Below are 24,206 nucleotides of genomic sequence, written 5' to 3'. Positions count from 1 at the left end.
CCGGTCACAGCAACCCTATCAAGTGGACAGACGGGGAAACTGAGGCTGAGGACAGTAAAGTGCCCGGAGTCACACAGCGAGGTGGGACTGGAATCCCTGCTCCTAAATGCTCTCTCCTGTTCCCCGTGGGCTTTACCCAGGAACAAGGGGAAGAAGTCCCTCGCCCTGACCCCCACACCCGCCCGCCATGCCTCGGACCCTGCCCGCCGTCTCTCCATCCATCCTCCCCTGCCTGTTCCAGCAGGTAGCGGAAGTGCTGCTTGCCCACCTCTGCCCATTTCCAGGGCTCGGGGCCCACTTTGGTCCAGCTGTGGTCCTGCCTGGGGCAGCCTCCTCACCAACTGTGGCCTCTCTTCCTCTCAGAGCTGGGGGTCTCCTGTCATGCCACTTCCTCTCTCTGCTCAGAAATGTTCCGTGGCTCCCTACTGCCTTCAGAATGAAACCCAGACTCCACGCTCTACAGTCTGGCAGGCAGGACCTTCACGGCTGGGCCCAGGCCGCCTCTCCAGCTGGAAGCCCGAGCTTGGCAATGGGACTCTGAGATTCAGATGCAGCTCTGCCCTAACTGTGCGCTGAGGGCCTATTTCCTCACCTTAGCAACTCCTTATTACTAACATGAGTCCACTAACAGGACCTGCCTGAGATGATGGGGTAAGGAGTGGCCCAACTGCCTGTCCAGGACCTGATTTGAAACCAGGTTCAGCAAATGGCCACCGGCTACTGCTATTCTTCCCCCAGGGGTGAGTTCCTATGAATTGGGGGCTGTCCTTCCCACTCCCACTATTAACCACGAGTTTCACTTCCATGCCCAAGGTCACCATTGCCCTTCTCTCCCTAAGGAAGTCACTGACCTCTGGGGCACCTTGACTTTTCTCTCCATGTCCACGTGAGCACCCTCCGGAAGCTGTCAGGAACTTGGGTTCCACACAGGACAGGAAATTCAGATTTTCCTGGTTCATGAGTCATGGAGTTTGTGAATATTTTTTTTCTGTGCACAAATATGGTAGCTGACCCATATCTAGTAAGGAAGTGACCTGTTCGCTTGCTGGATCGCAAAGCCAGAACTGCCCCCAAACCCTCCAGATGTTCCCTTCCTCTGCAAGGTAATATTATTCCATGGGCCGCAGGGTCCTTTTCTGCCCCAAGACCTGGCTTGGATGGAACCACTTTACTACTCTTTCCACTCTGCAATGGAAGCAGATCCCAAAATCCCAGAGTTGGTTGAGGAATCCTTTGAATGGACCTCTTCCTCAGGCAGAGAATCATGGCACATTCCAGGGCTTTTTATTTTTTTATTTTTTTGGTGTTGGTGCTCGGGATTGAACCCAGGACCTCACACATGCTAGGCCTGTGCTCCACCACTGAGCTACACCCCAACCCCTTCATGGCTTGATGCACTCAGTGGCTTCTGCTCAGTACTTACTTTGCAGAGGTCTGAGGGAGGGGCTTCTGCACCAAAAACCAAGCACTGAAGCCCTCTGTCCCTGCCTTCTGATGAATAGCCTGATTAAACAGCCCACCAAAGGGTCCTCAGTTAACTAAGGTCTGCTCCGTGATGATTTTGTGACCCTACTCTTAACAGCATCTGTCACTTCTCTTGGTTAAAGAAGAAAAAAAAAAAAAAGAAAAACCCAGCAACTAATTAATCTCTGCCTCTCAAATACCTCATTACACCCGAATCCTCCAGTTTTTCTTATAAGATGCATGTTGCTTCTTGTGTAATAAGAACAATTCATTAAAAATGATTTTTAAAAATCAGAAAGGATGTATAGACTTGGGCAATGCTATCTACTGACTGGATTCAATTGACATTTCAAGGACACTCCTCCCAACAATGGCAGAATCCACATTTTCCAAGTACACATGGGGCATTCACTAAGATGGACCATATGCTGAAGCATAAAAAGTTCTCAACAAATTTAAAAAGATTGCAATCATGCAGAGTCTGATCTCTGACCACAGCAGAATTAAATTTGAAACCACTCACAGAAAGATGTTTTGAGAAATCTTTAAATATGTGGAAATGATACAAAAATAATTCACAGTGCATTAAAAAAAAAAAAAGAAAAAAGAAAGACCGGAAGGAAAGTAAAGAGGGAGGGAGGAACTCTAGAACAATATGCCTCACCCTGAAAGGGAAAGAGCCTTTATTTTTCAGAAAAGTGAATCTATGAGTCTAGAAATGTATAAAATGACCATATCCACTTATCCCAGGAATGCAAAATTGGTATAACATTTGAAAATCAATTAACATTATTCACAATATTGGCAGAATAAAGGGGGAAAAACCACATGAGCGTTTCAACCAATTCAGAAAAAAAAATTGACAAAATTCAGCACTTGTGCATGATTAAAAACTCTCAGCAGGGCTGGGGCTGGGCTCAGCGGTAGAATGCTCGCCTAGCATGTGTGAGGCCCTGGGTTCGAACCTCAGCCCCTCGTATAAATAAATAAAATAAAGGTATTGTGTCCAACTACAACTAAAAAATAAATACTTAAAAAGAAACTCTTAGCAAACAAACAAAAAAAAAAATGGAAATTCTTCAATTCAGTAAAGGAGATCCAGGGGGAACTTAGGGCTAAATCCTCCTTCCTGGAGAAGACTGAATCTGGGAACAAATGAAGTGCCCACTCTCGCTGCTTTGATTCCGCACTGTACAAGAGACTAACCAGTGTGATAAGGCAAGAAAAGGAAATAAATGCATATATATTGGAAGATAAGAAGTAAAATGATCTTATTTGAAAAAAAAAAGACCCTCCAAAACTAATAAGTATAGATATGAAAAACCCTAAGGATTCTAATAAAAAGCTATTAGAACTAATATGTAGGTTTACTAATATGTAAGTTTAGCAGGATATGAGATCAATATTCCAAGGCCCTGAGCAACTCAGCAAGACCCTCCCCCTAAATAAAATATAAAAAGAGGCTGAGGATGTGTGTGGCTCAGTGGTTAAGCACCCCTGGGGTTAGTCCCTGGTAACAAATAAGCAAACAGATAATGAGATGCCAGCGTCCACACACCAGAAGGGCTAAAATTACGTTGGCTGAGAGTTCCAGATGTGGGCAAGGAGGCGGAGCAAACAGAACTCTCATAGCAACTGCGGAGATAGAAAATGACACTTTGAAAATAGCTTATGAAGTTAGGCATATCATCACCACATAACCACTCCTACACAAGTCCCCGTAAAGACCTGTAGGTGAAGGTTGACAGTAGCTTTGATCATGCTACCCCCAAACTGGAAATAATCCAATGTCCATCAACCGGTGACTGTGTAAACAAAGTGTGGTACATCCATACAATGCGTTACCACTCCACAATCAAAACCAACACACTAATGAAACACACATGGGTGAATCTCAAAACATTTTACTGAGTAAAGAAGCCAGATGCAAAACATTACCCGCAACGTGATGCCATTGAGATGAAACTGTAGAAGAGGCACGGCAAGTCTGTCGGGACAGAAAGCAGATCAGGGTTGACTGCGGCAGGGCAAAGGCATTGAGAGGGTGCCGTGTCAGCTCTCTGTCACAGTAACAAACACCTGAGACAACCAACTTACAAAGAGCAAAGGTTTCTCTTGGCTCAGAGTTTTGGAGGTTCCAACCCATGACAGATTGACCCTGTTGCTTTGGGCCGGTAGCGAGGCAGCACACCATGGCAGGAGCCCATGGTGGTGCATCACATGACCAGGAAGCAAAAGAAGAAAAAGAGGAGGAGACTGGGGTCCCTTCAAGGGCACTTCTCTTTAGAAAATATTTTGGCGTTATTTATTTAAAACAATGGAATGCATATTCTCTGATCCAAAAATTCTACCCTAAATATATGTCCTAAAATCTGAGTGCACACATACCCCAAGAAACAAAAGAGTTCAGAGCAGCATGGCTGGGTGTCCCCAGCAGGAGAATGGATAAATAAATGCTGTCGTGCGACAGAGTAACATATGGCACAGGAAATGAGTGAACCACAATTCTACGCTCCAACTCGGTGAGAATCACAAACGACATCGGGCAAAGGAGCCAGACACACAAATTACACACGATACGATCCTGTGCACCAAAAGTTCAAAAAATGGACAAAAGTAACCAGGTGCGGTGGCTCATGTCTATAATCCCAGAGGCTCTGGAGGCTGAGGCAGGAGGATCACAAGTTCAAAGCCAGCCTCAACAACCTAGTGAGGACCTGAGCAACTCCACGAGACCCTGTCTCTAAATGAAATACAAAACAGGGCTGGGGATGTGGCTCAGTGGTTAAGCACCCCTGGGTTCAATCCCCAGTACAAAATGAATGAATAAATAAATAAAATAAAAAGTAAACTCTGGGTTTAGGACTGTCCATGTCAATAGCAAAACTATAAAGTAAATCAGGAAAATGATCAAAAATCAAGATCATGGCTAGGTTTTGCAGGGGGAGAAGGGCATGCTGGGGACTCCTGTAGCTGGTAATAGTCTACATGGGATCTGGGTAAGCAAGTGTTTGCTTTAAATTTGCTTGTTAAAAAAGACATATTTTATGCACTTTCCTCTCAATATAAAACATTCCAGAATAAAAATAGTGTGAACAGAGTAAAACAAGAAAGAATGTGTGGTGAGATGCGCAGCCCAGGGAGGAAGGTACTCAGGCCTGGGAAACCAGGGCAGAGCGCTGGGCTGGGGGCTCCTCAGCAGGTGCACTCCGAGGTCCCCCACAGCCAAATAGAGGACAATAGAAACCACACATTCCGCCCCTCGGGATTTACATTCCAGGAAGGGAAACAGGAATCAAATCTGCAGGCTGTAAACATCTCCATCACAGACCACAATAATGCCTGAGGGTAACTCCTGTGGCCCTCTGTGCTCCTGGGAGGTGCCCTGAGCCCAGACCTAAAGGATGAGCATTGGCTGCTCAGGAATGGTGGGTGGGAGGGGGCAGAGGGTGTAGCACCCAGTGAAGGTCCTCAAGAGGGAAGGAGCATGACTGTCCCCCCACCCCGCCATCTCCATCTGCTCAGAGACCCGTGATGGAGTCATCTGAGACAAGTAGCAGGGAGGGGTGGGAAAGGGTATTTGAACTGGGTTTTGGAGGGTGGATAGGAGTTCACCAGCAGAAATGATAAAGTCTTGCTCTTGTTTGCCCAGTACATAGCTGTGCCTGGCAAATGCATGTGATTTCTCCTGGAAAGTGAAAAGCCAGAGAATTGAATATAGAGGTTATAAAGTGGAGGCCACTGGCCTTGACCTCAGAGAATTAAGATGCAAAAAATGCGGGAGCTGTGGGAGGGTCCACCTGGTGTCCTGGACTCTGTCAGTCAGAAGCTTTAGTGGCCCAGTGAGGTCACCATGGCGGGGGAGGGCAGCTGCAGGGGGCAGAGATAAGACATCTGCTGTGGGAGGGGCTGCGGGGCTGCCCCGCCCCCGCCACGAACCTGGCTTGCAGCGTCCCCTGACCAAACCCTAGGGTCCCGTGAGGGTGACAGCAGTGGGGCCTGGGACGCTGGAGCCAGATGCAATCAGAGTGGGCAGCCGCAACTGCGGTGGCTTCGGAATCTGGTTGTTAGTGGGCGGCACAGGGAGCCGCGCTGTCTCCCCTGTGTTTATCTGGCTCCACTGAAGGGGCTGGAAACTTGATCCCCGTGGGGACAGGGCCTGGCCTGCCCCGGCCTGGAGTCTGGCAGAGCCCTGGCCTCTCGGGGCTGCTGTCCTGTTATCAGGGGGAAACTGAGGCCGGGAAGCCACCCAGATTAGACAAGAGGGACTTGTCTCATCCCACACTGGAGAATCGCAACTCCCCTGGACTCGAGGGCCTCGGATGCTCCAAGTTCTTGGCCAAAATGCTTCCCAGATAGCATCCCCACGAGGACACTACTGTTATTCTTGGGGAAACGGAGGGCAAATCATTTGCTGAAAGTCACACCGAGCTGGGACTGGATTGGGGTTCAGATCTGCCTGATTCCAAAGCCAGCATCCCTAACCACTTCACCACCCTGCCCACGAAAGCAAAGTTCACTGGGTGCCTTGAAAACCTTCAGCCACCGTGAACTTCCCTCCTGTGGCTGGTCCTGGGTTTGGGGACGTCTGTCCTCCTCTGGCCTGGCCCCCTTCTCACAGAGAGCCTTGAACCTGGAGTACCTCTGAGTCCCCTCTCCTCCTGCCCCTGCATTCCTGCCTGACTGCCCCACGGCCTGCAGGAACCGGGCCTGTGAGCATGGAACTCCCAGCTGCAGGAATTCCTCTCCAAACTGGCCTTAGAGAGGAGGGGGGCTGGCCTCTTGTTCTGGCACCCTGTAGCCCAGCTCCTGGCACAGAGAAAGGATGAGCAAATCTTCCATCTTGGGCACCTCTCATGGGCATCTGTGCCACAACAGAAAAAAGAAAAAAACCAAAACCACTGCTAATAGCTGTGTGACCCTGGGAAAGCAATGCAACCTCTCTGAGCCCACAGGCCCCCTCCACAAAATAGGAGAATGCATCCATTCATCCCATGATGCCATGCGTGCAAAGGGCTCAGCGCTCCATCAACACTCCATCCTGGATTTGAACTTGATGATTTTCTAAGTTTTTTATTATTTATCTATTTGTTTATTTTTGTCTTTTGACTTCAGTTTTCAGATTCTCTCTTCCACAATGTGCTTCCAGTTTCTGGGGAACAGAAACCTGTGCCCACTGCCCAGATGCCCATCGCAGCCCAGGAATGTGGAACTGCAGGGCTGACCCTAAGTCTCCCCTTCCCCTGGCCTCCCCCTTTCTGTTCAGGGTGTGGGGACTCCTGCAAGCCTCACCCTGTTCACACCTCGGGACAAACCGCCCTCAGAGCCTGGGGGTCCCGCCATTGCTTCCTCTTTGAACCAAGTGTCCACCCTGCACCCCTCTTGTTCCAGGTCCAGCTGCTTTGTGTTCTGGGAGCTCACGGCAGCCCAGGAACCCCCGGGAACCTTCCGGAAACGTCGGCCGGCTTGCTTTCCTTTGCTTTGATGTGACAGCCCCTCTCCCGCCAGGCCTTCTAGGGGAATGCTCTGAACCACCCCGCGGGGAATTCCAAGGAACCAGACCCAGACATGCAGGACCCTCCCCACGGCCGGCCGCAGAGCAGGAAGGTGGCCCCAGGCCCCTTCCTGGTGAGATGGAGGGAGAGAAGCTCACCAGCCAACCCGGGCACCGCCAATTGACTCCTGGCTGCCACCTGCCCTTCCCGGCCCTGGGGCCCACCCGTGGGGCTCTGCTGCCTCCCTCCTGAGGCAGGGTCCCCTCTCGCCCGCCCTGAGGGATAGAAGGGCCAGGCTTTCCTGCATAAAGAGTGCCAGGGCCTGGTGGTCAGCAAGCGTCCAGGCTTCCTCAGTCACCATGGCCCGAGTCAGGATCTTGACCTTGAGGGTAGACTGCTCCCGGTGGGGTGGCCTCGGCAGCAGGGCCTGGTGAAGAAGCAAAGTGGTGTCCTAGAGTAAGGGTGGGGCGGAGCCCACAAGTCTGCTAGACTTCTGAACACCTCCTGGCCCTCAAGCCCCAGGACCAGGCCTGGAAGGAGACCAGGAGTCCCAACAGCCTTCCTGGAGCCCCGTCGTCAAGAGGAATCCTAGGGCGAGGCAGCCTCGTGCTCCTGCCCAGAACAGACGTCCTCTTCCCGGTTCCCCAGGGACACACACTCATTACCTGTCAGGGCATCTCCCCTAGTCAATGGCTCTGGAAGTGACCTGGAGCCACAGAAAGAGAGGAGCTATGGGGTCAGAGGGACCTGGGGTCAAACCCTGGCTCCAGCGCTTGGGAGCTGTGTGCCCTCAAGCAAGACACTGCACCTCTCTGAGCCTCTGTTCCTCCATCTGTGCAATGGGGCAGGTGTGAGGATTTGATGAGAGAAAGGGCATAAAACCCAGATGTCTCCCTGCCCCTGGGGCTCGCAGAGAATCTCCCTTGTCAGGATCTCTGATAGCAACAGGGAAACGGGTAGGAGTTGTGTCCAGTGCCTTAAATGAGTGACGTTATTCACCCCGTGCAGCTCTCCAGGGCCACCCAAGCAGAGAGGGCAGTAGGGCTGGCCCCCGGCCCCTGACCCGGGAGCCTGCTGGTCTGACCTCCAGCACCGCCCGTCACTCTCCACTATTCGAGGGCTGCCCTTCCCCTGGCCTCGGTCCTGCTCTGCCTCCCCAGGTGACATCAGCCACGGGTCACTCGTGGTTCCTCGGCGGTCGACTGAGCTGAACCTTCGGGTCCTTCCCGGTTTCCAGGAAACCCGCTCTCCCAGGACATCTGCGGGGGACCTGGACTTCAGCAAGGGCCCCGGCGGAGGCCGAGGCCGCAGAACGCCTTCGCATGAGCGCTGGGCACCCGGTTCTCCAAGCATCCCTTGTCCCCGCCCACCCTCCAGGGACCTTCTGTGCTCGCTGGGCCTCAGAGGCCCCGGCGTCCAGGGCTGCAGCCTCCTCACCCCGTCCGCCCTGCCCCCACCCCAGGCCCCTCCCAGGGGAGTTCTGCCCCCTCCCACTTGCCACCCCATCTCAGAGTCCCCAAGGAGGAGCTGGAACTGGTCCCACCCCCTCCCAGGGCAGCGGGACTTTGAGGAGCTTCTTGGAGAGAGCCCTTGTCCCCAAGCCTGGTATTCAGTGGCCTCAAGTGACGGTGGCCACATCAGCATAAGAAAAGTTTCTTCAGATTAAGGAGCAATGAGCTTTTCCTTTTCCCCAACAACAATCCTGAAATGTCAAAAGCCACTGACCTCAGAAATAAGCTTGCCCAGAATTTCTCAGGGAGGGACCCTTGGCATTGCAGGTCACTTAAAATCCCTGACTTCCCCGTGCTAAATGCCAACAGCACCCCAACTTCATAATTGTAAGACCTAACGTGGCCCCCACATTTCTAAAGCCTCCATCTCTCACACACACTCATTCAGACCATGAACACACACATACACAGACGATCACACACTGGGTGGGGAACTAAGACCAGAGAGGCAAAGGACTGTGGCTGAGATCACACAGCAAGTAAGGCCAGAACACAGGCCTGGGTGTTGAGGAGAACTTTGTTCCCAGTGTGGAGACTGAAGCTGTCCTGCCATGAGGCTCGGAGCTGGGGACCAAGGCCCTGTCTTGCACTCTACTCCAGATTTCAGCAAACCCAGTTCCCTAGATCCCCTGGCAAGGACCAGCCGGCAGCCAGGCAGATTCCAGCAGAGGAAACCTCAACCTCTCACATTTTGAGGAATCGGCGGATTTTTGCCTGGTTCCCAGTAACCAGAGACATCGACGTCAAGTGAGGTTAACGCAGAGCCCTGCCCAGGAAAGGCTGAGCCGGCCAGACCTTGTCCTGGCAGCTACTGGAATCCCCCCCAGAACCAGAGACCTCTCCAGCCTGGCTGTGGGGATTTCTGCTGTCAACTGCCCAGAGAAGTGGGGTCCAGGGGCACGAGGGAGGATGTGTAGACTCCAAAAGCCAAATGCACCAGCAAGATGCCTGGACCCAACGGGAGGGCCCAGCAGGCCAGACCCACAGCTCCAGTTCCACCCCAGGACAGAGCAGCAGGGAATGGGGAGGAGGTGGGCTGGTTCAGCGGGGGTGCAGGCCTGGACTCCACCTCCTACATGTGCAGGGCACCTCCACCCCTCCGTGGAGGGACCTTAAGGTCACCCTGCGAGGAAAGCGCAGCATCCCACCTCACAGGAAACAGGCAGACCTGCCACTTACCAGCTCTTGACTGAAGACATGCAGTCTAACCAGCTGGACTTCAGTTTCTCCGGCTGGATCATTAGGAGGTAGCACCCGCCTCGAGGATCTTTTCTGAGGTTAAACGAGGCAAACCTTGGTTTCAGTCGCCCAATGTCTGGCAATGTCAGAGGGTACAGAAATTGAGCAATGGGGACAAGCACATGGAGAGCACAGACTGATTATGTCAAAAACCACACACACACACACACACACACACACACACGCACGCACACAGCTGGACTTTTGGGGTGACTCTGGCAAGGATGGCCTTTTTTTCTCAGTGATCGTAGTGACAGTCCCCTTAAATGGCAAACAGGCTGGGAGCATGAGAATGTCCCGGCCCATGCAGAATTTTCTGGTTCAGAAATAGGGACAGGAATCCTCTGCCCCTCCCCAGGCCCCACAGTGGGAGCTGAAGTTTCCAGCCAGCAGGGTTCTATCAGGAGGGGAAGGAGGAGCTAAGGAAAGGCCCTGGAAAGTTCTCCCCCTGGTTCACTCTGTCTGCAACTGACTCTCTCAGGCAGGTTCATGGTGTATGAAGCTCCGGGCTGGGCAGATGCCCTCCCACACAGAGCCCCCCAGCCCTGCATGAAAACCCCCCTTCCAGAAGATTCTCTGGGGCAGGTGCTGGAGGTGAGCTCTCCTGGCCCACTCGCTCTCTGGGGCGGGGGGGGGGATTGCTCCTCAGGGCTCAGTCCCCCCTCCCCTCCGGACACTGGAGCTTTCTCAGCCCCCGGTGGGCCCCAGCCTCAGGAACACGGGTCAGGTGAAGGAGGTGGCTGCCCACTGCCCACCCCCCAAAGCTTTTTCCAAGGAAACTGCTCACGTCCCTCCTTCCCCTTCCCCCGCATTTCCTACTCCCGCGCGGTGCATTCTCTGCCATTTCCTCTGCAAATCTGTGGTCAGCGCCCAGCTCATGGCCACTTGGGAAATGAGACCTATTGTCTATTGATATCCATTGTCCAAACAGACCAGCACACAGTGCTCAGCACCCCTGCCCTGCTTGTGGCCACGAGGCCACTGAAGACTGCCTGGCCTGGTGGTGAGAAAAGTATTTTTTTTTTTAGGTAGCAAGGGATAGAATGTTTAAATCTTACTTTTAATTAATTAATTTATTTATTTTGGCACCAAGCTTATGCTAAGCATAAGCTCTAGCACTGAGCTAAACCCCTAAATCCTATTTTAAATGAATAAAGTAATACATATTCTTTATATAAAATTCAAAAAGGCATAGGAGAAAAATAATGAAAGTGGCCCCTAATTCTAAAGTTTTGTCTCCCATCCACATATTCAGCTGGATCATTTATAAAGATAATTTGTGTCTTTGTTCTGCACCCACTCATATTTCCCCTGCCCCCTGCTCCATCATAGGACACACGTGTAATTCATGTAGCATAAAAAAGTCACCATTGTAAACTGTGCAATTCACTGGCTTGTAGTGTAGTCTCTGTGTTGTCCTACGACGATGCTATCAATTCCGGGACATTTCCAACACCCTCAACAGAAACCTCATATTGATTACTAGTCAATGCTAAGTCCTCCTCCCCTTGGTCACCAGCGACCACTAATCCATGTCCTCTGACAAATCTGTGCACTTGTCATTCTGGACAGGTCCTGGACATCACGCATATGGCCCTTTCTGACAGGCTTCTTTCACTTAGCATTGTGTCTTCAAGGTCCATTCGTGTTGTGCCCTGAACTGGTCCATTGGTCAGCCGTGTGAATATACCACATTTTGTTTTTAATGCGTATATGAAGCACATTTGAGTTTTCTCTCCTTGTTACCAGTTTTGAATGATGCTGCTGTGAACGTTAATGTGCAAGTTTTCGTGTGAACATGTTCTCACATCTCTCGGGTCTGTACCGAGGAGTGGAATTTCTGGGTCTTGTGGGGAGTCTATGTTTAGCTTTTTGAGGAGCAGCCAGACTGTTTTCCACAGTGGCTGCACAATTTCACATTCCTACCAGCAAAGAATGGCGATTCCAATTTCTCCACATCCTCACCAAGACTGGTTATTTTCCCTTCTTTTTTTAAATTATAACCATCCTCGTGAGTGCAAAGTGATACCTCATTGTGGTTTTGATTTGCATTTCCCTGTTGACTAATGCTGGGCATGAATGTGCTCTTAAATTGATTTTAAGGGTCATGAAAATTTCATCATAGATTACTATATAATGTATTTTCAACAGGATATTATCAAATATTCAGGTTGTTTCTATTTTTCTAATTCATTTCTTTCTTTTTTTTTTAAGAGATAAGATCTTGCTATGTTGCCCTGGCTGGCCTTGAACTTCTGGGCTCAAGGTGTCCTCCTGCCTCAGCTTCCTAAGCAGGTTTGCACCTGGCACCTGGATTACCTCCCTCTTACGTGTAAGCCTTCTATATTGTCATCATCAGACTCAACGACATCCATTCATTCAATATCGAGCTGAGGTTGATATCCTTGGTGCAACTGTACGGTGCTGAACAAACTAAGGTCTGACCCCTGGCCTCCCAGAGCACACAGTCTGGCAATTTATGAAATAATCGCGCAGATTAAGTCTGTCATCAGAAGCACTGATGCGCAGGATTATGCAGGGAAACCACGGGCTGCCTAAGGGGCACAGGGCAGGGGAATCCCAAATTCAGAGACAGTCCATCAGAGGTACAGGTGGGTCCTGGACTTGTGCCTGGTATAGAAGTGGGTCAGTCTGTGGGACTCAGCCCTCAGCCTGTGGGGTCTCCACAAACAACGGGAGACGGTGTCAGACTTGAGTTGGATGGTTGGACCCCCTGTGGGTGTTGGAGAGCCAGAGATCAGGTACGGGAGCCCATTTCAACCATGGCCTCTCCTATGGGGAAGGATCTTCTACTGGGGGGACACCACGAGTGTGTTGAGAAGTCAGGAGTGAGGGCCAAGACTGTGAGACACACCAGAAAGGCCAAGGGAAACGAGGGACCGCTGGGGCTGCGGAAGCCGGGAGCTCACAGGAAATGGGACAGAGGCCACCGGAGGCAGAAGGTATGGGGAAGCCAGCCCCAGTGGAAGAAGAGGTGGACGGGGTGGGAAGCTCTTTGAGTCAGCTTTTCCACCACTGTGACCCAAAAACCGAACAAGGTTAGGTGTTTTTCTCCTAGAGGAGGAAATTTATTTGGTCCTCACAGTTTCAGGTCTCAGTCCATAGACGGCTAATTCCATTGCTCTGGGCCTGAGGTGAGGCAGAGCGTGATGGTGGAAGGCTGTGGTGGAGGAAGGCAGCTCAGGACATGGTAAGGAAGCAGAGGGAGCTCTGCTCACCAAGGACAAAACATAAACCCCAAAGACACACCCCCAGTGACCCTCTTCCTCCGATCTCACCCTACCACAGTTACCACCCAGTTAATCTGTCCCAGTGGATTAATCCACTGATTGGATTCCAACTCTCACCATGAATCCTTTCACCTCTGAACCTTCTTGCACGGTCTCACGTGAGCATTTGGGGGACACCTCAGGTTTGAACCACAATAGAAGCAGGAGCAGGGGAGCTTCAGAGCAGGATTGGAGGAGACAAATTCTCCTGGATCTTGGATTGGGAACATTTGCACTTGGGAGGGTTTTCCACACTCCACCAGCCCTGGCCGCGGTATTTCCTCCTTGTTGCTGGAAGCAATCTGACGGCATCTCTGCTCCCGCTCCCGGCATGGGGCCTGGCCTGGCTCAGGCACCCCCAGCCCCATTTTGCAGAGAGGGAAGTTGGAACAGAGGGGACGCTCAATGGAAAGACACGGAAAATCCTTGGCCAGAGTAGGCAGCCAGCAACCAAGAACAGGGCTGCTGGGGACCGCCACTCAGATCCGGGGACCGCCATGCCCAGGTCAGACTCTGAACCATTACAGGATCCTGAGAAAGGCCAACACATCTGCAAAAATGAGTGACCGCTGCATCTCTTCTCAGGGTGTGCATTTGGTGAATCTCTGACATGAGAGGCATAAATCGTCATTAAAAAAAATAAAAAAACTGGAAATTTAAGAATCCAGTAGAGGAACAGACGCTGTCCTTTGTTTGAGAAACCCAACATCAACATTTAAAATCATCAATACTGTTTCACTTTTAAACCTGAAATTTAAAAAAAAAAACTTTATAAAATCAGGAGACTTGAAATCAAGGGTTCAGAAGTGCTGACAAATGTTTGCCTTCACACCAAGGGGACACCTGCCACTCGCGGGTCCAAGGAGCCCCAAACTTAAATCCCCAACATTCCAAAAAGCCAAAGGAGCCCCAAGGGCTGAAAGGTCTCCAGATTTTTAGATTCCAAAGATTCTAAAATTTCCAAGATGTCGAGACTTATAAAGATCCTAAGAATTCTAAAGTTTCCCTAGTCTCAAACTCCTGTAAGCCTCGACTTCCTAGATCCTGGAAAGCCCTGACTCTCCGCGGTGCGCCCAGGTGGGACCTGGCAGGAGGACACTTTCCACCTAGGCCCTCCCTACCTGCTGGCCTGGCTCTGGCCCGAGGCGATGTCGCTGAGGGTCAGGGAGGAACAGAGTTTTCTGGGCTCAAAAGGGTCTCCAGGACAAGGAGCCCAAGAGGCCCTGAATGGGGTGTGTTGGACCTTAACTCTTCTCCATGGCCCCGGGGCCCCGCTGTCCCCATCCCATGTCCCACCTGGTCATCTGTTCCCCAGCTCTGCCCTCTAAGAGCTTCTGGTCTAGGTCTACTCAGGGACACACAGCCCAGCAGTCCGAGTCCTGGGAAAGTTCGACAGGACACGTGAGCCCCTGCCCTGCCACCTTCTCCCCACTCCCGGCTGCTCCCAGGTCACATCCCAAGGGCGCCAGCCAGCCTAGCAGGGGGAGGAAGAACCCCGAGGCGCAGTGAGAGGGGCTCCCTTCAGCCTGATCCCACCTTGGCTTCTGCTGTATCGACCTGCGGGTCCGTCTGCCCACCCCAGACCTGATCCCCTACCCCGTGACCCTTGGGGCGTCCCCAGCCCAGCTTCAGTTCTGATCCTCAGGAGGTGGCCACGCCTCACACCTCAGGGAGAGAGGAGACTGAGGCGGCCATCGGGTGGAGGGGGAGAGACTGCAGAGGAGGCTCAGAACAGAGCCCGGCTTAACTCTACCCTCTCACTGCAAACACCTGTTTCCTCCACCCAACGGGGAATTTAATTCCTGTCACACTCGGTGGTGGAATTGGGACCCACTGGGCACCCTCCCCCTCCGCAGTGCCCTCTCCGCAACCCCCCCAAGCAGTGTGAGTGTTCCCCACAGCAGCGGCGCCGAGGAGGGGCGCTGCCGCGGGTGGAGAGCGGGGGGCTGGGCCAGAACGTGAGCGCTGATTGTGGGCCCCAGAAGGGCCCCCCTGCTCCATTCATGAAAGGGTATTTTTAGCTGAGGACTGGCTGCCTGCGGTCTGGGTGGGGGAGGCCAGGCCATGTGTCATGTCTGAGTGATCGTGGACTCACTCTGCCTAGGAAACAAGCCCCCAGGGGCCAGCTGCTGGATCCCAGGGCTGCCGCTGTGGCTGGGAAGAGGAAGATGTGCACAGTCAGGAAGCTTAGACCTTCTTACCCGAGGGGTGCCGCAGCGTGGGGAACGATGGTGATTATTAAAACACATCGAGCATCGACGAGGTGCCAGGCACTGCCCACTGAGTTGGGATATCCACTTAGTCCTTCCTGTGAGATCGATACTCTTATTAGCCCCTCCCAGGCCACAGAGCGCTCTGGGATTGCACAGTTCATCCAGTCTGACCCTTTTTTGGGGGGTGCGAAATTGGAAGCCCAGAGGGGGTTCAAGATAAGGAGTCATTTGGCCCTAATTCCCAAGCCATGATTCTTCCTACTGGATGGTTTTGTGGGACAGATTCATCCTGTGGCCCGCCCACCTCCTCAGCCCAACCCTGGCTCCAGAATTCTGTCTGTCCCTGCTCAGGTTGCTCTAAAGCAAAGAGCCTGGTCTCTGGAAGCAGAGGTAAGCCCTGCTCCTGACTTGCTGTGACTCTGGGCAAGTGACCTCACCTCTCTGATCCTCCGTCTCCTCCTCTGTAGAGCGGCACAAGCCTGTGTTGTGGGTATAAGTTGCCTGGAGCGATTTTTCTCAACTCCGGCTCCTTGAACCACGAATCACTCCCCTGCACCATGAACACTTTACACATGGCCAGGTACTCCTGTCCAGGTCACTGCCAGAGATGGAGAGCTAGTGGTACCACTGCAGGCACTGTGACCAGCGGCTGGGCTGGGGAGAGACCTGGAGCAAATGATGCGTCACCTGCCTCTGTCCAGGCTGCAGACCCCCAGCAGAAGAGCTTGGGGCACAGAGAGAGGGTTGGGGGGAGAGAGAAGAGAAGGGACAAGGGACAAGGGAGACAGGCCTGCCCATCCTGAGCCTGCAGACAGGCGAGCAGAACAGGCGTGGCCAGCTTAGCTAGCTGTCCCCTCATCCCTGGGGTGACCCTCCATCAGTCTCTGCCCCACCCCCATCTTAGGTCCTCACTCTCCCACACAGAGAGGGGACAGTCCCCTTTCCTGTTCTCTCTGCCCTGATTTTCAGCTACTTGATTAGGGCAGTCCCTGCCTCAGGGGCTGGGGACCCTGTGTCTTCCCCACCACCAACACACACGCGCACACACGCACACACACACACGCACACACACACATGCACACACACACACACACTCATGCACACAGCACACTCTGCTCGGGGAAGCTCCACAACCTGGCTCCTGGGCTGGCCCTGGGCTCTCAGTGGTGGCCTCGGCCCCCTGGTCTGCAGATACAGCACCCCCATTTGCAAATTTCCTAAGTGAAGTTCTGACGGGGCCCATATGGCACAAGGCAGCCAGCGGGCCGGGTCCTGTGTCATGTGTCATGGGCCAGGGGTGGAGCAGCTGCTCCAAAAACAGGGTGAGGCTGAGGGGGAAATGAAGAAACCTCTACTTCAGAAACAAAACCAGTCCACCTAGGATGTAAATGAGTTACGTGGAAAAATGGAACTAACTGATTTCATTCCTGTCTATCCTTTGCTCATCCAGGAAACTCTCAGCAAACAGGCATGGCTAAAATTAAAGAGAACCTGACACCACCACCCCGTACACAAACCCAGCTGCAAAAGGCTTTCAAAAGTCCTTGCCCTGACTCATCTGAGACTCTTCCCATTTGTCATCTCTTCTAATGCAGACAAATCTAACACGTGTGGGATACTGGTTTTCCACCCAAAGGAGCCAGGATGTGATGAAATGTAACTGCAGATTCCTTTTAAATAAGAAAGATTTTTAAAAATATAAAAATAACAGCAAAGCTTTGAAAAACAGACACAAGGACTTAGCAGCTTGGGGGACATTCAGTGCCCAGCTGTAGTGACCACACTGTTGAGGAGTCCTCAAAATCAGCAATGCACACAACGTTGGAGCTCACAACAACAACCTGGGGCAACGAAAACCAGTGAAATCTGCTCCCTGAACTTCACTTAGGATGGCAGAAATAGGTGACCCATTGGGAAAGACTTCCATCTTTACAAAGGAAGGGCTTCACGTTTTTAGCAGGACCCGACCTCATCTGGAAAATGCATTCTGTGGAATAATGAGCTATAAATGATGTTTGACTGTGCACCGGTTTACAAGCCGATCCAACAAAAATAATAAATGGCACAATTTTGAGACCAAACTCTGTAACTAGCAGCTAGAATTTCACCAGCGGAGAAATAAGTGCTTTAACAGTGACTTCAGTTGGATCGAGGACCTCGGGACCCTGACAAGAGCTGGAAAGCAGACAGTTTCTCTCCCACCACGTAATTCCACCCTCTCGCCTCAGGCGAGACCCTCACACTCGGTTATGGTGGTGGTGCCGGGGGGAGAATCTGCAAGACCATAAGGTGTTCAAAGTGGACATCTGGAAGGAGGGGACTTCAGAGTCCTGGGCACTGTGGGTCCTAAAAGTTGTCCACATCAAGTCACTTGGAAGTTCATAAAAACTTCAGGAGGTCTGAGAGAAGAACCAGGAGTGTGCATTTTGAACACTTTGCTTCAGTGAATCTGATGCGGGTGGTCCAGGGAAGCCAGATTGAGAACTGCCGCTCCCCCACTCTGCAGGCAGGGAAATCAAGGCCCAGAGAGGAACACAGCGATGCTCCCAGTCACACAGCAGTCAGAAGCCGAGCTGGCCCGTGGCCTGGGCAGAGCTTCTTCCCACTGCATTCCGCCTGCCCACGGACTGCCTCCCGGGGTGGACATTCCAAGGAGTCATGTAACAGGAAAGGAAACATTGGCCGTGCCCATTCCGATGTTGGAGGGAACGTCGTGACTCCAGATTCCTGCAGACACAGCCCTCGGCGTTCAGACAGCCAAGCTCCATGAGCCTGCTTTTTCCAGATGGGACTGGGGATGAGAGTACAAAAGCCAGTATTTATTTTTATTTCCCCAAGAAAATAAATCAGCAGCTTTGCTCCATGAGCAGTGGTCAGAGGAAGCAGTATTCCTAGCCGGCAGGAGGTCCTGGACCCTCTCCAGTCCCTCAAAGCCCCCTCCAGCTGCCTCAACATCCCCCAGGTGTCTGACGTGAAGGTGGCCCCCAGACAGCGCATCCCTCGGGCTTCAGACTCAAGAACGCTCTTCTGCCGACAGCGATGGATGAAGGGCTCAGGAGGAGGAGGGTCCCTTTCTTCCTGGACGAAAAGGCTTTCGCCAGCTTCTCCTATTGCCACCCCCCTCAACTGCTGTATTTGAAATGATGGAATATGATGCTGCCAGGTCCCACCAGCCCCCGGGGATCTGTTTTGCACATCCCAAAGGGGCAGAGCAGCCCCCCCGCCCCCAACAAAACCCTTCAGCCCGAAATGTCAGTGGTTTTGAGATTGAAAAGCCCCGAGCCATGGGCATGTTATCACACATGGTGTGAGTCCAGATTTCGCCTCTGAATGCTGTGTGAGCTTGGGCAAGGTCACAGGCTCTCTGGGTCTGATACTCCCATCTGTACAAGAAAGCAATAAGGAGAGGCTCATCTCTGGGAACCCAGCTGTTTTGGCAGGGGAGTCTTGGAGCCCTGAGACAATGGCCCTGATTTACACCTCTTAAGTGGCGGTCACAGGGAGGGGTCCACCCAGCCCCCCCTTACCTAAGGGATGGACAATCAGCTGTCTTGAGAACCTCCCCCAGAGCCCCATGTCTGGAACTCCTGCTCCACCAGGAACGGAAAACCCATTATCTGCAGATGACTTCACTTTGCAAAAATGCAGACGGGTGGTTGCCAAGCAGAACTCCAGGGAAGGGGCCGGAAAAGGGCTCAGAGCCGCCTGCCCCTGGCCTCACCAGCATCCAGCACCTCCAAAGCAAGGCTCCAGCTGCCCCGGGTACTGCTAGAAGCCCTTCCTGTGGGCAGTCCCCACCCCATGACTCTTCCGGAAACTTCAGAGGGCCTCTGGGCTGCAGGCGCATCTCCCAGAGCCTGAGTTGGGAACTGGACAGAGGAAAGTGGCCACCCTGCCCCGACCACTGGTGCACATGGCAGTCCTTGGGGCCTCTACTTGAAAACAGGCTCTCCTCCCAGAGGGCTGGTCATGTGGCCACCAACCCAATTTCTTTCTTGACCTAGAGTGTGGGAGGGCATCCTGACCCAGGAGAGTGGGGCCAAAGAGCAGCCCAGGGAACGGCTGCATAGATGGACGAGGACCCAGGACTGTGGTCTCCTGGGGTATGAGGGACCATAATGACGGGCTCTGGGAGTAGAGGGGGCTCAGGCCACCCTGGGAGGAGCCCACAAGGAGGCCTGAGTTCTATTCCTAGAAACGAGTCTGGGCCTCAGTTTCTCCTCCGGACAATGAGAGATTTGGTCCAGAGAAACTGGGGGGTCTCTTTCAGATCTAGAATTTGGAGGCTCCAGGAGCTGATAAGAGTAAGTCACAGTCAGAGCCTCAGAGGGGGCCGAGCTTTTTGGTGGGTAACATTTCCTCCCCTGCCATCAAGAACAGGATCAAGTTCAGCCCCACTGAGCTCTAAAAGGAAGGAGGAGGAGGTGGAGCAACAGCATGCTGAGGGAGGGGCTGGCGCACTGCCCCGCCCCTCACAGCTCTAAGCACCGCCTACTGCTGGGGGGCAGTGTGAGCTAATGGCTAGCGCCCTCAGGCTGGCAGCCCCTGGCCAGAATTCAAATCTTGGTCCGTCCACCTGCTTGCTGTGCCAACTTCATTCAGTATTCCCAACTATAAAATGAAGGCAGGAACAAACACTTCTTTGGCGAGTTATTCTAGTGGCCTCCCTTCCCCCTAAAGTAATTGCCAGCTCCCTCCGTTGCCCTGCTCTGCCCTGCCCACCACACCCAGGCAGGAGGAGAAAGAATTTTCCTGCTTCCCCTGCTGGGGCCCTGTTCTGGCTGTGGCCTCATCCCTCTCCAGGGTCCTCCATCCTGCTGGGAGGCCCTGCTCTGCGATGCTGGTACCCACGCCCTCTTCTTGATCTTCAGACCTGAAGGCGGACACCGCTCCTGGGTCTCCGGTGCAGCACCATCCCCTATAGCCACACCCGGCAAAAAGTCCCTTCATCACTTCCCCAAAGATGATTGACAGGTGGCCAACGGGCGTGGGAGAAGGTGCTGAAGATGGTTACTCACTAAAGAGATGCAAACCGAAGCCATCATGAGACAGCCCTTCACACCCCTTAGGTGGCTGCTGTCCAGAGAAAAGACAAGCGCTATGAGGACAGGGGGAGACCAGAACACTGCACGCTGTGGGTGGGAACGGGAAATGTCACAGCCACTAGCAAACAATGTGGTGGGTCCCCAAGAAACTGGAAAGAGGACTAGCTGTGACCCAGCAGTGCCACTTCAAGGTATACCCAGGGGAATTGAAGGCGAGGTCTGCAAGAGATGTCTGCAGCCAATGTCCAAAGCAGCATTGTCCACAGTGGCCAGAGGAGGAAGCAGCCTCGATGTCCACGAGAGACAAGGGTCAAGCAAAGGAATGTGTGTAAAATGGAATATTAGCTTTGAAAGGGAAGGAAACCCTGTCACCCCGTTTAAGGATGGCCCTCGAGGACATCGTGCTAAGTGAAATTAGTCACAAATGCTCTATGATTCCACTCACGCGAGGTATTTAGAGTCATAAAGACAAAGTGGGGGCTGGGAGAGGGAATGTTGGGGAGTCTTCGTGGGTCCTAGTGACTCTCTGTGTCACGGGATGGGAGCGTTCTGGAGACTGGTCACCTAACAATGGGAACACACTTAGAACTCCCGAACTCTATACTTGAAATGGTTAAGGTAGTTTTTTTTTTTTTTTAAAGTATCAAATGGCATATTTTGATTATGTGCAGTTCACTGTGGGTCATTTAAATCTCAGCAAAGCTGCTCATTGGGGTTTTTGAAAGTCCCTTCATTAAATTCTCTTCAGAAAACCGGTGCTTCCCAAACTTGTTTGCATATTCAGACTTTTCTGGGAACCCTTTAAAAATCCCAAAACCCAAGGCACACCCAGAGGAATGAAGCCACAACCCCTTGGGCAGAGCTTGGGCATCTGGAGGTTTTGATGATCCCCAGGGGGCTCAGTGAACACAAGCCTGGCACCATGGAAGTGGGTCCTCCACTGAGCCACAGGCTTCTTGTCACCTGGGGTCACAGGAGTCTGCACAGCTAACTACTTTCTGGGCCTATCGTGAGCATTAAGAAGAATAGAGTTTGCGGAGCACTTAGCTAGTGCTCAATAAAACCTACTGAAGCCATGATTGACATTAGTGCTGCTGTTATTATTTCTCGGGGGGCCCCTGGTTCCTGGGGCCTTGGAGAGGCTGCAGAAGGAGGGCTCAGGACCCAATGCAAGCAGAGGAGAAAGCCTTGACCGGAAGGAAAGTCCAGGCTCGGGCAGAGAAGGCAGAGCTCTGGGTTGGCTGGGGACCTGTGGCGCATGCGGGGCAAGACTGCAACAATGGCAGGGGGCCAGCCGGAGCTGGCACCACTCAGAGACCCCAGAAAACACTGAGCAGCACCAAGGCCAAGAGCAGAGCTGGTCCAGGAAGAAGCATGGTCCAGGACAAGCACACATTAGGGTTTCAGGTGTCTGCCATTGGTGTGGGGGGTGCTTTTCTAAATTTGCAGGAGTCCCCAAGCACCTTGGTAGCCCCAGTGGCCCCTCTCCCAGCCTCTCCTTGGGGAGAGCTCCTGGCTGTCACCTCCGTTTACCTCCACGTGGTCATCCTGGCCACTCACCTGGCTGGGCTTCGGGGGCAGCAGGCCCAGACAGGGAGACTGCATCCCCTCCCTTGGGCACTGTGTGGGGACTGGAGGTTGTTGAAGGGCCATCCTATGGGGACTGCCTGAAGTCGGGGAGCCCTTGTGGCCAGCAAAGGAGGTGAATGAGGAGCAGAGGCCTCTATTCCTCCCCAAACCGTCCATTCCAGGAACATTTCCTAAGCACCTGCTATGGGCCCGGCCTTTCAGAGCTCAAGTCTGGCTGCAGAGGGCAGGTGTGGAGGAGGCAGCCAGAGGCAGGCAGACAGGGCTCTGTGCTAGCCCTTCTCCGCATCAGCTGCAGGTCCTGGGGGAGTCCATCTCCTCTGGAGCCTCAATTTTATCTTTTGCTAAAACAGGCAACAAAAAGGCAGGCAGGGTGGTGTATACCTGTAATCCCAGCGGGCCAGGAGGTGAGGCAGGAGGATCACAAGTTCAAAGCCAGCCTCAGCAACTTAGTGAGGCCCTAAGCAACTCAGCAAGTCCCTGTCTCTAAATGAAAAAAAAAAAAAAGGGGGGGGCTGGGGATGTTGCTCAGTGATTAAGCACCTCTGGGTTCTGGGTCCAATCCCTGGTACCAAATAAATAAATAAAGCCAGGCCCACAGGGTTGTGCCAAAGGAAATGAGAGGACAGGCAGGAAGGACCCCCTTGCTGAGCTCTACTTAAACCTCCTTCCCCAGGAGGGAGAAGCAGGCCCCTCACAGCAGCAAGCAGCTCTCGGGGGACCTAGGAGCCAGGAATCCACAGAGAAGCCTCCTGCCCGGAGGTCTCCATCCTGCTGGCCACTGGCATGTGGGTGACAGTGGACAATCCCTCCTGTCTGGAGGCCAACCTCCCCACTGCCCAGCAGCCCCGCAGCCTGGAGGCCTGGTGAGCCCCTAACACTGCCACTCCAGGGAAGGACCAAGGGCCTGGGGTCGCTCTTTGCAGGTGGAAAAGTAAAGCCCAGGAAGGACACAGGAGACCACAGCCAAGTCAGAGCCAGAAGCCATCTCCTCACCCCAAGCCCCCAGGGCTCTCCTCGTCCTCCAGAGCCTTGGCCTGGGGGTGAACCAAGGTACCAAAGCCCCGTTGGAAGGTGTGGCTTCCTTTTTAAGGAACTCCCCAACAAAGCCCTGGGCTCCACTAGGGCAACAGCCTTCCCCTCCAAATAGCCTCTAGACCAGCCATTCCCCTGCTCAAGCACCTTCCATAGCTCCCCATCCCACACAAACATCTTGCCCAGAGTCCAGGGTCCCGGTTTCCATCTCCAGCCATCTCCCTGGCTCCCACCCTTCTTCCATTCTGGCCACTCTCTATCCCCTTCTCCAGGCCTTTGTGGATTCTGCTTCTTCCTCCTGGAACACTCTGCCCTGTCTCCTTCCTCTAAGGCCATCCAAATGTCACCTGCTCCCGTTAGCCTTCCCCATCCTCGTGTCAGACATGGCCTCTCCCTCCTCTTGGTTGCTGGAGGACACTCTCGGTCACCTTGCACACCCCCTTCCCTGTGTCACCAAATCATCCTCAGCACCCTGAAGGGAGGAAGGGCCAAGTGACCTCGGTGCCCTGTGCCCGCACCACAGGGAACAAACAGGGACTGTTCGATGTCCTCTGGGAGCAGTACTGGGCCAGAGGTGCCTGCGGGCGGGGCCCTGGCTCAGCCCTGCTGTGCCTGAGCGCCTGTTTTTGTTTTCCTTCTCCCTGGGCGCAGGCTGCGGGGGTGTTGGAGCCACAGCTGGTTTTCATTGCATCAAGGCTTAAAAAAGCCCTGAACATATTTTTAGAGAGGAGGAAAAAAAGGATATTTTCTTCCCTGACCCAAGATGGGGCTTGCTCCAGTTTTCCATCTGCTCTGTCCCTCTGGGTGGAGCTGGCGGGGAAGCCTCTCTGCAGGACGGTCCTTCAGGACAGCCAAGAGGAGCTCAGAGCTCTGTGCGGGTCTCCCCTCCCCCGGGTCCTGGATCCAGCAGAGCCCCGCCCACCTGCCCCTCCCCCAGTGCCTGGATCCAGCAGACCCCGCCCACCTGGGACCAGAATAAGGGATGCACTGGAAGCTTGTTTGAGGGCTGGTTTCCAATTGTCTGAAGACGCTGTTGGGGTGAATGAAATACCAGATCATTTCAGGCATCACTGAACTCACAGAGCTTCTGTTGAAATGCATTTTCTCAATCAAAAGATGCTTCATGTATTGGCTCCTTGCTACTGTGTGTGTGTGTGCGTGTGCACACGCGTGTGCACCCATGCTTGTGCATGACCTGTGTGAATATGGTTCATTTGTGTGACATTTGGTGTGTGTGGGTGCGATGTAAAGAGTTCAGGTCACACTTTCCTGCCGGTGTGTGTAGTGTAGTGTTTCTGGGACCCCGTGTGTGTTTGTGGTCTGACCT

General features: G+C 53.0%; 2 long non-coding RNA genes across 2 annotated transcripts; both read right to left on the bottom strand.

Moving 5' to 3' along the window:
- Positions 1-3,428: 3,428 nt before the first annotated feature.
- LOC124097092 (uncharacterized) lies at positions 3,429-23,757 on the bottom strand. The gene is made up of 3 exons (XR_006853109.2): positions 23,638-23,757; positions 9,650-9,785; positions 3,429-7,386 (listed from the first exon to the last, which is right to left on the bottom strand). It is a non-coding gene; the product is annotated as an uncharacterized LOC124097092 (long non-coding RNA).
- LOC124097093 (uncharacterized) lies at positions 17,227-20,044 on the bottom strand. Its single transcript, XR_006853110.2, has 2 exons — positions 18,740-20,044; positions 17,227-18,003 (listed from the first exon to the last, which is right to left on the bottom strand). It is a non-coding gene; the product is annotated as an uncharacterized LOC124097093 (long non-coding RNA).
- Positions 23,758-24,206: the final 449 nt, after the last annotated feature.

The sequence above is a fragment of the Marmota monax genome, unplaced genomic scaffold (genome assembly GCF_021218885.2).
Source record: "Marmota monax isolate L192 unplaced genomic scaffold, Marmota_monax_Labrador192_F-V1.1 WCK01_AAM20220418_F8-fsc00020, whole genome shotgun sequence".
Classification (NCBI taxonomy): Eukaryota; Metazoa; Chordata; class Mammalia; order Rodentia; family Sciuridae; genus Marmota; species Marmota monax.
Note: the sequence above shows the minus strand (reverse complement) of the source record. Positions and strands in the feature narration are given on the sequence as shown.